The sequence below is a fragment of the Camellia sinensis genome, chromosome 14, assembly GCF_055761805.1.
Source record: "Camellia sinensis isolate YWXY chromosome 14, ASM5576180v1, whole genome shotgun sequence".
Classification (NCBI taxonomy): domain Eukaryota; kingdom Viridiplantae; phylum Streptophyta; class Magnoliopsida; order Ericales; family Theaceae; genus Camellia; species Camellia sinensis.
In genome coordinates, this window is record NC_138974.1 from 45,364,417 (window position 1) to 45,378,600 (window position 14,184).

Genomic DNA, 14,184 nt, shown 5'->3' on the forward strand with positions numbered 1-14,184 from the left:
TGGGAAGTGGAGATGTATTTTGAATTGTATGGTGGAATTGTGATTTGAAAATTATATCCAAACGTAAAGTGGAAATGAATGGGTGGAAATATATTTTGAGAATACATTTCTTTCTATTTTTGTCTAAAGCTCTAGTAGTATAAATATTCTTGTAAGCCATTAGGCTTAGATAGCTTTTCTTTGAGACATCAATAATATTCTTCTTAGTATATCAACCTCGCTTCCGTGTCGCGTTACATTTGATCCAACCTACATCAATCGTAATACAATGTAAGATTTCATCGGCTCAGTTTGCCGATCTCTGGTTTTCAAGACCTCTGACGACGATGGAGGTGTCTTCAGAGGCTTCGTTGAGAAGATTGGCTCCATCATTCGCAAATTGGGTATCGGACTCTTCTCGAAGCCTTCAGTCCCTACACTTCCACCGATTGCCAAGTCTGATGCGATCAAAGTCAAGAAAGACACCGATCCGGTAGAGGAAAGGTGAATTGATCGGTTGTAGCACATTTGGAAGGGTTTATATGGGACTCAATATCGATTCTAGAGCTCTTCTGGCCATCAAATAGCTTAAATATATATATATATATATATTTTTTTTAAATTTGTTTGGTTTTGATTTTGTTACTTTTTAATTTTTTAATATCTATGCAATGTAGGTTTCAATTGCAGCCAACAGTGCTTCAAAAGAGAAAACACAGGTTTTGTTGATGTCCAATTTAATCACTTTATTTATTGATTCTTACAATTTGTATATGAAGTATTGTGTTTGTGGTACTAAATTGGTAGTTTTCTATTTTAAAGTTTAAAGATTTTTGCTTTAGTTGATTGGCAAGAGTATGTTATTTGAATTTGATCTTTTTTAATTTTTGTTAGGCACACATTAGAGAGCTTGAAGAAGAAGTGAACCTTTTTAAGAATCTTTCACATCCAATTTGCATTCTTCCTGAAGCAATGGTTGTTCATTTTTATTGTCTTGTCTGTCTATTTTTATTTTTTTGGTTAGTTTTCTAACTTTACTCGTCTCTTCTTTTTTTTGAAGAGATACTTGGGAACAACTAAAGAGGAGGAATCTTTGAATATTTTGTTGGAAATTGTCCTCAGTGGATCTATCTCTTCACTTCTGGGAAAATTTGGTTCGTTTCCCGAGTCTGTAAGTTGATTACCACTTATTCAAATTATCAATTTTTTGTTTTTGAGTATTGAAGTTTATATCAAAATGCATTTGCCAAGCTGGCTATAAGAATGCACTTGAATTAACACTCTGTCGAGAGGCAAGGCCTGGCTATTGACTTAAAAAAAAAAATCATTTTAGGATGTTGAAATTTCTCCTAGAACCTGTTTGCCAAGTAGGTTACAAGAATGTACATGAGATGAAAAGCTACACTTAGAAGTTGAAAACCTTGCTTCTATACTATGCAATTTGCGTGTTTGAAATTTGAATCTTCTTGCTATATGCTGAGCAGGTTATGAGAATGTACATAAAACAGTTGTTGTTGGGAGTGGAATACCTTCACAGAGATGGAATAATGCACCGGGACGTTAAGGTATCTTCACCTTCTTGCAAATGATTCTTAACAAGGATAAAACTTCTCTCTCTCTCTCTCTCTCTCTCTCTCCCTATATATATATATATATATGTATGTATGATAACGGGCTTGCTATTGTCAGGGAGCTAATATCCTTGCTGATGATAAGGAATGCATAAAACTTGTAGACTTTGATGCATCAAAGAAAGTTGTTGAGCTGGTGTGAACAATGTTTCCTCTATTTTATTTTTTATTTAATTTTTCTAGTTATTTACTTTGTTTTTTTTCCAAGGTAATATCATGTCAAATTATTGTATACCCGAGTTATGTATGTTGCTAGTATAGGCTACCATGACTGGTGCAAAGTCAATGAAGGGTACTCTATATTTGATGGCTCCTGAAGTTATCCTTCAAACCAGGCATAGCTTGTGAGTACAATCACACATTTCCGTGCTTATAGTTGATCTATGACATGGATAAGACAAATGCGACCATCTGTTGTCTTACTAGCTCAACCCATGTCACCTTAGTTACATTTTCAATGTGGATAAAGTTACTCTTACGCATTAGTGTAGTAATTGCTTGCAATATTTTCACTTAAGCACGTGCATATACACCATGCTTGTTGCACTCCTTATTTGGTGTTTGTTTTAGCTTAATAGTTCAATATCAAACATTCCAGCTCTGCAGATATATGGAGTGTTAAATGTACGGTTATTGAGATGGCTATAGGAAAGCCTACTTGGAACCAGCAGTATCAAAAGGTATTTTGAACCCATCATCTTCTATTACTTTCTTACTTAAGTATTTATTTGTTCTGTTGACTACAACTTCAGGACTCAGTAAGATGTTAGTTCATTGTTTGTGAACTAACTAATTGGTGTTTCTTTCAGGTTGCTATTTTCTTCCATATTGGGACAACTAAATCTCATCCACCTATCCCCGAGCATCTATTTGCTGAAGCAATAGATTTTTTTGTTAAAATGTCTACAAAAATATGTTTCTCATGCCTATTATTTTTGTTTCTTACTTCTCCTGCCCTTTGTATCCATTGCCAATTATTTTTTTTAGACTGATATATAAATTTATAGGAAGATAATTTATGCTTTATTTTTAAGTTTATTTTATTCTCTTATCCTTCTATGGCAGGGAACCAAACTTAAGGCCTGCTGCATCAGATTTGCTGCAGGTATTATTACACTGCAGGCAAATTTAACTTATCAATTCCTTATAAATTAAGCTCTAACTCATATATATATATACATGTAAATTTTGGTTATCTTGTAGCAGAACATTCCTTGGTTCTGATGGAAAACACAATGTTAGATAATAAAAGTTGTCACTTCTTTTAATAATTGTTCTAAAAAATGTTTTTCGCTCATCATATGCAACATCCATTTGTTACTAGGGAGTATCAAGAAACCTATCCTGTTTTACGCAGTTCAGTTATGGTCAGTATAACTGCATGAAGCCTTCTTTGTTTGCATTATGTAGCTTTTCTTTTTCCATTCTTATTTATTTTACAATCATTAGGAAAATTCTAGAAAAAAAGATGGCGACACCTGAGATGGAGCTTAAGAACTTGTAAGGGTTTTTGTTAAATAACCTTGGGTGCTTTCAAGATATATTAGTGTTTTTTATTTGTAATTATGACTCTTTGAGGTTGCATTTTTGCTTTAGCATGAACCTTATTATCAGGACAACTTACACGCGATTGAAGGATGTTCATAATAGTGTGAGGTGCTCAACTATATATCCTGAGAAGTTCCCAGGAAGTGTCCAACATTGGGAATCAAGCAATTGTAATGATGACATGTGTCAGATAGATGATGAAGATGATCTTATGATTGGAGCATCAACAAAGTTTGATTTTGCTTTACTTTCCGATGATTTTAATAAGGTAAGATATTGTTTTTATGCCCTCCAACAAATATAATATTTGTCAGCATAGTAACCCCTAACAACCAATGGTTTGTTGTTTTTGATAATCTAGAGTTTTAATCTTTTGTCTGAGCCCACTGATATATAGAGGGTTGGATGTACTGTTATTGAGATGGCTACAGGAAAGACTCCTTAGAGCCAGCAGTATTAAAAGGTATTTTGAAACCATCATCTTCTATTGTTTTCCTACTGAAGTATTTATTTGTTCTGTTGAGTACAAATTTGGGACCCAGTAAGATGTTAGTTCATTGTTTGTGAACCAACTAATTAGTGTTTCTTTTAGGTTGCTGCTCTCTTTCATATTAGGACAACTAAATCTCATCCACCCATCCCCGAGCGTCTATCTGTTGAAGCAATAGATTTTTTGTTAAAATGTCTGCAGCAGTATGTTTCTCATGCCTATTATATTTGTTTCTTCCTTCTTCTGCCCTATGTATCCATTGCCAATTATTTTTTTTAGACTGATATACAAATTTATTGGAAGATAATTTATGATTTACTTTTAAGTTTGTTTCTTTCACTTATCCTTCTATGGCAGGGAACCAAGCTTAAAGCCTGTTGCATCAGATCTGCTGCAGGTAATATTACACTGCAGGCAAATTTAACGTATAAATTCCTTATAAATTAGGCTTTAACTCATATATATATGTAAATTCTGGTTATCTTGTAGCAGAACATTCCTTGGTTCTGATGGAAAACACAATGTTAGATAATAAAAGTTGTCATTTCTTTTAATAATTATTCTAAAAAATTTTTTTGGCTCATCATATGCAGCACCCATTTGTTACTAAGGAGTATCAAGAAGCCTATCCTGTGTTACGCGCTTTAGTTATGGTCAGTGTAACTGCATGAAGCCTTATTTGTTTGCATTATGCAGCTTTCTTTTTCCATTCTTATTTATTTTACAATCATTAGGAAAATTCTGGAAAAAAGATAGCAACACCTGAAATGGAGCTTAAGAACTCGTAAGGGTTTTTGTTAAATAACCTTGGGTGCTTTCAAGATATATTATTGTCTGTTATTTGTAATTATGACTCTTTGAGGTTGTATTTTTGTTTTAGGATGGACGTTGTTATCAGGACAACCTACACGCGATTGAAGGATGTTCATAATAGTGTGAGATGCTCAACTATATATCCTAAGAAGTTCCCAGGAAGTGTCCCACATTAGGGATTAGACAATTGTGATGATGACACGTGTCAGATAAATGATGAAGATGATCTTGTGATTGGTGCATTAGCAAAGTTTGATTTTGCTTTACTTTCTGTTGATTTTAATAAGGCAACATATAGCTTTTATGCCCTCCAACAAATATAATATTTGTCAGCATAGTAACCCCTAACAACCAATGGTTTGTTGTTTTTGTTAATGTAGAGTTTTAATCCTATGTCTAAGCCCGTTGATATATGAAGTGTTAGATGTGCGGTTATTAAGATGGCTACAGGAAAGCCACCTTGGAGCCAGCAGTATCAGGAGGTATTTTGAAACCATCATTTTCCATTGCGTTCCTCCTTAAGTATTTATTTGTTCTGTTGACTACAACTTTGGGACTCAGTAACATGTTAGTTCATTGTTTGTGAACCAACTAATTAGTTTTTCTTTTAGGTTGTTGCTCTCTTTCATATTGGGACAACTAAATCTCATCCATCCATCCTCGAGCATCTATCTACTGAAGCAATAGATTTTTTGTTAAAATGTTTGCAGAAGTATGTTTCTCATGCCTACTATTTTTGTTTCTTTCTTCTCCAGCCCTTTGTATCCATTGCCAATTATTATTTTTAGGCTGATACACAAATTTATATGACGATAATTTATGCTTTATTTTTAAGTTTATTTCATTCTCTTATCCTCCTATGGCAGGGAACCAAACTTAAGGCCTACTGCATCAGATTTGCTGCAGGTACTATTACACTGTAGGCAAATTTAACTTATCAATTCCTCATAAATTAAGCTCTAACTCATATATATTTGTAAATTCTGGTTATCTTGTAGCAGAACATTCCTTGGTTCTGATAGAAAACACAAAGTTAGATAATAAAAGTTGTCACTTCTTTTAATAATTGTTCTAAAAAATGTTTTTGGCTCATCATATGCAGCATCCATTTGTTACTAGGGAGTATCAAGAAACCTATCCTGTGTTACGCGCTTAAGTTATGGTTAGTGTAACTGCATGAAGCTTTCTTTGTTTGCATTATGCAGCTTTTCTTTTTCCATTCTTATTTATTTTACAATCATTAGGAAAATTCTGGAAAAAAGCTAACAACACCTGAGATGGAGCTTAAGAACTCGTAAGGGTTTTTGTTAAATAACCTTGGGTGCTTTTAAGATATATTATTGTCTGTTATTTGTAATTATGACTCTTTGAGGTTGCATTTTTGTTTTAGGATGGACACTGTTATCAGGACAACCTACACGCGATTGAAGGAAGTTCATAATAGCGTAAGATGCTCAACTATATATCTTAAGAAGTTCCCAGGAAGTGTCCCACATTGGGGATTAGACAATTGTGATGATGACACGTGTCAGATAGATGATGAAGATGATCTTGTGATTGGTGCATCAGCAAAGTTTAATTTTGCTTTACTTTCTACTGATTTTAATAAGGTAACACATTGCTTTTATGCCCTCCAACAAATATAATATTTGTCAGCATAGTAAACCCTAACAACCAATGGTTTGTTGTTTTTGTTAATCTAGAGTTTTAATCCTATGTCTGAGCCCCCTGATATATGGAGTGTTGGATGTACAGTTATTGAGATGGCTACAGGAAAGCCACCTTGGAGCCAGCAGTATCAGGAGGTATTTTGAAACTATCATCTTCTATTGCGTTCCTACTTAAGTATTTATTTGTTCTGCTGACTACAACTTTGGGGCTTAGTAAGATATTAGTTCATTGTTTGTGAACCAACTAATTAGTGTTTTTTTTAGGTTGCTGCTCTCTTTCATATTGGGACAACTAAATCTCATCCACCTATCCCCGAGCATTTATCTGCTGAAGTAATAGATTTTTTGTTAAAATATCTGCAGAAGTATGTTTCTTATGCGTAATATTTTTGTTTCTTGCTTCTCCTGCCCTTTGTATCAATTGTCAATTTTTTTTTTTTTAGGCTTATATGCAAATTTATATGAAGATAATTTATGCTTTATTTTTAAGTTTGTTTCCTTCTCTTATCCTTCTATGGCAGGGAACCAAACTTAAGGCCTGTTGCATCATATTTGCTACAGGTACTATTACATTGCAGGCAAATTTAACTTATCAATTCCTTATAAATTAAGCTCTAACTCATATATATATATATATATATATGTCTAAATTCTGGTTATCTTGTAGCAGAACATTCCTTGGTTCTGATGGAAAACACAATGTTAGATAATAAAAGTTGTCACTTCTTTTAATAATAATTCTAAAAAATGTTTTTGGCTCATCATATATAGCATCCATTTGTTACTAGGGAGTATTAGGAAACCTATCCTGTGTTACGCGCTTCAGTTATGGTCAGTATAATTGCATAAAGCCTTCTTTGTTTGCATTATGCAACTTTTCTTTTTCCATTCTTATTTATTTTACAATCATTAGGAAAATTCTGGAAAAAAAAGATGGCAACACCTGAGATAGAGCTTAAAAACTCGTAAGGGTTTTTGTTAAATAACTTTGAATGCTTTCAAGATATATTATTATCTGTTATTTGTAATTATGACTCTTTGAGGTTGCATTTCTGTTTTCGGATGGACCCTGTTGTCAGGACAACCTACACACGATTGAAGAATGTTTATAATAGTGTGAGCTGCTCAACTATATATCTTGAGAAGTTCCCAAGAAGTGTCCTACATTGGGGATCAAGCAATTGTGATGATGACATGTGTCAGATAGATGATGAAGATGATCTTGTGATTGGAGCATTAACAAAGTTTGATTTTGCTTTACTTTCTGATGATTTTAATAAGGTAACATATTGCTTTTATGCCCTCCAACAAATATAATATTTGTCAGCATAGTAACCCTTAACAACCAATGGTTTATTGTTTTTGTTAATCTAGAGTTTTAATCCTTTATCTGAGCCCGCTGATATATGGAGTGTTGGATGTATGGTTATTGAGATGGCTACAAGAAAGCCTCCTTGGAGCCAGTAGTATCATGAGGTATTTTGAAACCATCATCTTTTATTGCTTTCCAACTTAAGTATTTATTTATTCTGTTGACTATAACTTTGGGACTCAGTAAGATATTAGTTCATTGTTTGGGAACCAACTAATTAATGTTTTTTTCAGGTTACTGCTCTCTTTCATATTGGGACAACTAAATCTCATCCACCCATCCCCGAGCATCTATTTGCTGATGCAATAGATTTTTTGTTAAAATGTTTGTAGAAGTATGTTTCTCATGCCTATTATTTTTGTTTCTTGCTTCTCCAGCCCTTTGTATCCATTGCCAATTTTTTTTTTTAGGCTGATATACAAATTTATTGGAAGATAATTTATGCTTTATTTTTTAGTTTGTTTAATTCTCTTATCCTTTTGTGGCAGGGAACCAAACTTAATGGCTGCTGCATTAGATTTGTTGCAGGTATTATTACACTGCAGGCAAATTTAACTTATCAATTCCTCATAAATTAAGCTCTAACTTATATATATATATATATGTAAATTCTGGTTATCTTGTAGCAAACATTCCTTGGTTCTGATGGAAAACACAATGTTAGATAATAAAAGTTGTCACTTCTTTTAATAATTGTTCTAAAAAAATTTTTTGGCTCATCATATGCAGCATGCATTTGTTACTAGAGAGTATCAGGAAACCTATCTTGTGTTACGCATTTCAGTTATGGTCAGTATAACTGCATGAAGCCTTCAGCTTTTCTTTTTCCATTCTTATTTATTTTACAACCATTAGGAAAATTCTGAAAAAAAGATGGCGACACCTGAGATGAAGCTTAAGAACTCGTAAGGGTTTTTGTTAAATAACCTTCGGTGCTTTCAAGATATATTATTGTCTGTTATTTGTAATTATGACTCTTTGAGGTTGCATTTCTGTTTTAGTATGGACCCTGTTATCAGGACAACCTACACGCGATTGAAAGATGTTCATAATAGTGTGCGGTACTCAACTATATATCCTTAGAAGTTCCCAGGAAGTGTCTCACATTGGGGATCAAGCAATTGTGATGATGACATGTGTCAGATAGATGGTGAAGATGATTTTGTGATTGAAGCATCAACAAAGTTTATTTTTGCTTTACTTTCTGATGATTTTAATAAGGTAACATATTGCTTTTATGCCCTCAAACAAATATAATATTTGTCAGCATAGTAACCCCTAACAACCAATGATTTGTTGTTTTTGTGAATCTAGAGTTTTAATCCTATGTCTGAGCCCGCTGATATATGGAATGTTGGATGTACGGTTATTGAGATGGCTACAGAAAAGCCTCTTTGGAGCCAGCAGTATCAGGAGGTATTTTAAAACCATTATCTTCTATTGCTTTCCTATTTAAGAATTTATTTGTTCTGTTGACTACAACTTTGGGACTTAGTAAGATGTTAGTTCGTTGTTTGCGAACTAACTAATTGGTGTTTCTTTCAGGTTGCTGCTCTCTTCCATATTGGGACAACTAAATCTCATCCACCCATCCCCATGTATCTCTCTGTTGAAGCAATTGATTTTTTGTTAAAATGTCTGAAGAAGTATGTTTCTCATGCCTATTATTTTTGTTTCTTGTTTCTCCTGCCCTTTGTATCCATTGCCATTTTTTTTTTGGCTGATATACAAATTTATAGGAAGATAATTTATACTTTATTTTTAAGTTTGTTTCATTCTCTTATCCTTCTATGGCAGGGAACCAAACTTAAGGCCTGTTGTACCAGATTTACTGCAGGTACTATTACACTGCAGGCAAATTTAACTTATCAATTCCTTATAAATTAAGCTCTAATTCACATATATATATATATATATATGTATGTAAATTCTGGTTATCTTGTAGCAAAACATTCCTTGGTTTTGATTGAAAACACAATGTTAGATAATAAAAGTTGTCACTTCTTTTAATAATTGTTCTAAAAAATGTTTTTGGCTCATCATCTGCAGCATCCATTTGTTGCTAAGGAGTATCAGGAAACCTATCATGTGTTACGCGCTTCAATTATGGTTAGTATAACTGCATGAAGCCTTCTTTGTTTGCATTATGCAGTTTTTCTTTTTCCATTCTTATTTATTTTACAATCATTAGGAAAATTCTAGAAAAAAGATGGCGACACCTGAGATAGAGCTTAAGAACTCGTAAGGGTTTTTGTTAAATAACCTTGGGTGCTTTGAAGATATTTGAGTGTTTTTTATTTGTAATTATGACTCTTTGAGGTTGTATTTTTGCTTTAGCATGGACCTTGTTATCAGGATAACTTACACGCGATTGAAGGATGTTCATAATAGTGTGAGTTGCTTAACAATATATCTTGAGGAGTTCCCAAGAAGTGTCCTACATTGGGGATCAGGCAATTGTGATGATGACACGTGTCAGATAGATGATGAAAATGATCTTGTGATTGGAGCATCAACAAAGTTTGATTTTGCTTTACTTTCTGTTGATTTTAATAAGGTAACATATTGTTTTTTTGCCCTCCAACAAATATAATATTTGTCAGCATAGTAACCCCTAACAACCAATGGTTTGTCTGTGCCTGCTGATATATGGAGTGTTGGATGTACAATTATTGAGATGGCTACATGAAAGCCTCCTTGGAGCCAGCAGTATTAGGAGGCATTTTGAAACCATCATCTTCTATTGCTTTCCTACTGAAGTATTTATTTGTTCTGTTGACTACAACTTTGGGACTCAGTAAGATGTTAGTTCATTGTCTGTGAACTAACTAATTGGTGTTTCTTTGAGGTTGCTACTCTCTTCCATGTTTGGAATGGCATTTGGATGGGTTGGGAGGCGTTTTGGCGTCAGGTTTGGTAGAAGATTAGAGTGGGGTGATATTCCTTTAGACCAACTGTTTCTGTTGATTTTTGGGATTGCTGAAGATTGTGAGGTCATGGTGGGGGCTGTTCGGCTTGGCCAGGGACAGGAGTGTGTTTGGAATGTGCGTTTAACAAAGAAAATTTTACTAGTAATTTGAACTTACCTCCTAAAAGCAGGTCAGCCAAACAAGTTCCTAGCAAAAGATTTTCTGCTGCTGTTAATGTTGCCTATACTGCTAGCTCCAGAACTTATTTCCAATGTGTATCAAATATTGGCACTGAAAGTGTTCAAACTCTGTCGCAAGTACAACCACCTAAGCCTAGTGAATGGAAAGAGGTTGTTCGTGATGATAAGGAACTGATTAATCCAAGGTTTGTGAGTAGATGTTTGATGCTTGTTTTTGTTTGTGTTTCCTTTTGGTGGACCATGTTTTCTTTCTGTAAATTGAGAATGAAAAATGTTTTACTAGCAGCGCAAGCTTCTATGAAAGAAAAAGAATATAGGAAGAAGAGCTTTATGAAGAGCTTGAAAGGAAATGAGGCAAGTGAAAATTTACCTTCTATTCAAAAGATTATAAAAACAAGTTGTTATGTTTATTATGATCTGCTTGCCAGTCTTCAGGATCGACGATAGTCTACTCTAGGTCTAGCTTGTTGGATTCTAGGTCCTAGGAGATCAAATCATTGAAAAGCTCAAATTAAGTTCTGTTGTGAAATTGCACATAGGACAGTCTTGCGTCATGCCATCGTATACCTTAACAGTACATGTAGAAGAATGTTTCAAAAGTTTTGGACCTCTTTTGATTAAGTGGAATTCTTGTGTGTAAGGTTGTTGGAACTCCTGTTACAAATTCTTGAACACAAGCAACTAGAACCTAGAGAACTCTGTTTCAACTACCATATGGCTCTTGGGAGGAGGTATTGCGTTTGACTTGATGTTTTAAGGGTTTTGAACTAGAGGACTATGCATTTTGTTTGGTCCTAAGGAACATCCTCAAAGTTCCTAGGTCTTTTAAATAGTGGGTTCTTGACCAAAAGGATTGTGCTTGACTCAATGTTCCCCATTTAAGTAGTGGGTTCTTTAATAGACCTTATTTAAAGAATTTCTCCATGTTCTCAGTTCCACTACCTCGACAAAACACACATTTTCTATGTCCATCCTTTCTTTGGGATTTGGTGTGGGCATTATCATATCATTTAATAGTACTCCAGAAAATCTACTAGTTCTGATTCCTGTAACTCAATTGCATATTGCAGACTACAGTGTTACACTTAAAACTCAATCCATATTTAATTTCACAAGTATAACATGAATAATCAAGAATCTTTCAGTGAGTGGTGTAAAGATTGAGTCTAGGAGAAATTGATGGTCCCTTTTATTTTGTTATCTATGGTGCAGTGATCACAAGAATACATCCTTTGACTTATAGCATTATAGTTGTTCTTGAGTTTTGATTAAAAAAGATCCCAAAGCCAATGGTGGTGTGTGTGCTTATCTTTAAGACAGTTGGATTTTTATTCGAGTTTCAGATATAGATAGCTACTTTCTGTCACCTTAATTTGAATTCTTGACATGTATCCTAAATTTGTTTATTCATGATGCCACCCTCTATAAAGAGGAAGACCATGTATTTAGGTTTTCTTGACATTGTATAATTGTTGTTGTAGTCGAGGACTTGAGTGAAATGCATACATGGCTAAATGTTAACTTTCTTTCTGAAGCATGACAATTGAAATCACATATTGCAGAGATGATGCGTCGGGCCACTATGGTGAAGACACCATCTCCAAAGGACCGAACTGTAAATCGACAGAAAAATCGGTCCAAGTTTGCTTCTTCAGGAGCATAAATGTATGTTTTTGATGCCTTTCAGAAATCATGGCTAGTCAATTTTGAAAAGCACTTTGCCCTTTTAGGGAAATGGTAGTTGAAACTCCACTTTGTAGGAGTGAAAGGAAAAAAAAAAGTCATAGATTAACGAAGAGAGTGAGCAGTTGGGAAAGATCTATCTATGTTGATCCCAGTTTCTCATGGGAAAGATCATGCTTGCTTGCTGATTAATGTATGTAGCTTTGCATTATGTTATATTTAAACAGTTGCTACTGAGCCATGTATGCATGAATTGTTGGCAGTGTAGCCACCCACTCATTATATTCTGCCCTTGTGATTCAGCCAGGAAATATCATGAAGATGCTATATTTGTATGCAGCTTTCAATCTGTAAGCTAAGTGTTGGTGATAATTACAAATAAAACTCCAGAAAATATAAAAAATAAAAATTACAATAATTATTGAAAGGGTTGAGGCGCGGGAAATTTGCTCTCTTTAAGGAGATTCAAGCCCTCTGCGGTTAGGCATAGCCTCACATCGGTGTAGCAGAAAAGACCTTGACTTGTCCCCCCAGGATACAACAGCCTGATTAAGTTGCATAGTTCACTAATACTGCACAATTGGTTGAACCCAAAGCCTTATTACATACACCCTTTTTTATTTGCCTGATAATCTCACACAAACATAATAAAACAACAAACACTTCTTCTTACCAAGATAAGAGGTTAGCTCAATTTATAGGAGAGGAAACTTGGTGGGTAAGAAAAGGATTTTCTTGGAGGAAAGGAAACTTGGTGGGCAAGATTTCTTAGTGGGCAAGAAAATTTGGTGGGAAAGAAAAGCCCAAGCACACAATATAATCTATAACACATTATATTATTAAAGTATCTACTAACACTAAGTTTTGATAATATGTATTGTTACAGTTGAATATGAAACACATAAAAGAAGCATTTTTGAGTTCGGGTTCAACATGTGAAAATTTTGAGTCTGAAATAGTGAGGCTGGTCTTTATGTATGGTTTTTTTGGCAAACATGTTGATTGGAGTGGTTTTGACATCTCTGTATGGCATTTTGACAAATCAGATTTGGCCATTGCTTTTTAGGATATATTTGGATCTTAAATTTGTGAAGGAATTTGTGGAGGGAAATAAAAAGAGAAGGAAAAAAATGAAAGAAGATTACCTTTCTTTTTTTATTTTATTTCTGTCCACAAACCTAAAATCTAAAGTGAATATCATTGCTGTAATATGAATACCAGGGATGGAACCAAAGAGGGGGGCCATGCCCCTAGGATGGTCACAGGGCGGGTTTGTCATCCTCCGCCGCCATCCCAACTCCGTTATGGGTAAAAATTTTCAATCCCGTCGTTGCTCCTGTGGAGTCAAAAAAATTGATAACTATTTAAATTCTTGATACACTAAATAATTTTTTTTATTTCTATATATAAACAGTGAGACTTTTAGGATTATTATTTATTTATATTTAAACAGAATTACAGACTTTTAGTATTTTTTTCTTATATCTAATTATATTATATGTACAAATATATATTATTTATTTATATATTATTAATTATATCAGGTCGGGTTTGGATCGGGGAAGGTGATATCCACCCCTACCCCACTCTCATTGCAGGTGATCAAAACATAATTCACCCCTGCCCCACATAAGTGTCAAGTTGGGTAAAATTCGTCCCATTCATGCGGGTATAGATGGATCTCCACGGATCGGACTAAAATAGTTATCCCTACATGCCTCCTTACCTTTGGGAAAAGTCATGCTTATATATTACTTCTATAGCAACAAATGCTTAACATCTAATAGACTTGGGCTCTCTTAGCAACAAATACTTAACATCTAATAGACTTGGCCCCTCTCTTGCTTCACATGTGTCATTTGGTTTGAATTGATATTCATTAAGGCTAC

The 14,184-nt window shown here is 34.3% G+C and overlaps 1 pseudogene; it reads left to right on the forward strand.

The window, feature by feature from the left end:
- Positions 1-268: 268 nt before the first annotated feature.
- Positions 269-13,361, forward strand: LOC114273784 (mitogen-activated protein kinase kinase kinase NPK1-like; annotated as a pseudogene).
- The last annotated feature ends 823 nt before the right edge of the window (positions 13,362-14,184 follow it).